General features: G+C 40.8%; 1 pseudogene; it reads right to left on the bottom strand.

Moving 5' to 3' along the window:
* Positions 1-251: 251 nt before the first annotated feature.
* On the bottom strand, positions 252-915 carry LOC120861980 (annotated as a pseudogene).
* Between the last annotated feature and the right edge of the window lie 579 nt (positions 916-1,494).

The following is a 1,494-nucleotide window of genomic DNA, read 5'->3' as shown; positions in this document are numbered from 1 at the left end:
GGAGGTGAGTTCTCATGGCCTGATTTCACGCCCATAGTCGGAGAACTAGAATCAAAATTTGCTCAAAATAACAGTAGTTTCGGCTTGAATAGGTACAGCTCACCACACTGCCAACTTGTATCTTACAGAATGGCTTTTTAGTTTTATTTAAAATATTATAATATCAAAAGTTCATGTTTTTCTTCACATTTAAAATTTTTAAACAGTATCTTTTTAAGGTTCTTTTTTTTTTTTTTGAGTATAGCTGAGTACGGTTTATTAAGCTGTGTTTAGTATACAGATGGTGGGGCTTGCCCATGGTGCCCTTAATGTACAAGGCCCTGACGTTCTGACAGTTTTTCTGAGCAATGACAGCAGGAAGTTTACAGCTAAGTGGATGTTGTACACAAGCTCATCATCTGTCGTCTTCACGTGGCCAACAGCCATTGCCAGACACAGCAGCTTCTTCATCTGGAACTTGATCGTGGACTTCACTTCATCAGCTTTGGCCACCATGTTCTCATTGTGGGTCAGTAAGGAAGGGAACTTGCCAGACTTGTTCAGGCCTGGACCCAGGATTCATGGGATCTGCTTGAGCAGAGACTCTGAAGCCAAAAGACATCATATTTCTTGGCCAGCTTCTTGACCAATTTCTTGTTCTTATTGAGTTTCTTCAGCACCTCAGTGTCTATGTGGGGGGTATCCACAGCCTTGGCCTCATCACAGTGCTGCTGGTCCCCCAAGACACACACCGAGAACTTGGGGCGGGGAGTGGACTTAAGCCTGACGGTGCCCTAGAAGTATTTGTCCTTCTGAGGGTCATAGTTCTTCTGGCTGATCCATCATCTCCAAAACCTTCCAGCGTTTATGCTGATTCCTGTGCAGGACTTCCTGCCATGCCTCATAGAGGGTGTTGCAGGAGACTTTGCTGCTCATGGTTCCTCACACTGCAATAACCGGAAAAGAGCATTTTAAGGTTCTTTTATCAGAGTAAGATTCTTTTTTCACACACATCTCTATCCATACCCACATATACCCATAAAAAATAGTTTATATGTTTTTGTGGGATATTTTTTTGTGAAAGTGTTAGTTGTTCAGTCGTGTCCAACTCTTTGTGACCCCATGGACTGTTACCTGCCAGGCTCCTCTGTCCATGGGGGATTTTCCAGGCAAGAATACTGAAGTGGGTTGCCATTTCATTCCCCAGAGGATCTTCCAGACCCAGGGATCAAACCTGGGTCTCCTGCATTGCAGGCATATTTTTTATAAGCACATTGCAATAATCTTTGATGACCAAACTTAAAATGTTATGTATAACTGATTTTAATAATTTAAGAAAATTTTAAAAGTAATATTGATACACTTAACCATTGTTTCCTTACTTTTGATTAATTACATTTTATTGAAAAGATATATTCAACACTTTATTGACAAGATAAGCAATGGAAAAGGAGGTATTTGTTTTTCCCCAGATCTTTCAGATCTCATATTTACTTTCAGAGGGCACACTATCAA

Source organism: Oryx dammah, unplaced genomic scaffold (assembly GCF_014754425.2).
Source record: "Oryx dammah isolate SB20612 unplaced genomic scaffold, SCBI_Odam_1.1 HiC_scaffold_3, whole genome shotgun sequence".
Classification (NCBI taxonomy): Eukaryota; Metazoa; Chordata; class Mammalia; order Artiodactyla; family Bovidae; genus Oryx; species Oryx dammah.
This window is presented reverse-complemented; position numbering and strand designations above follow the sequence as displayed.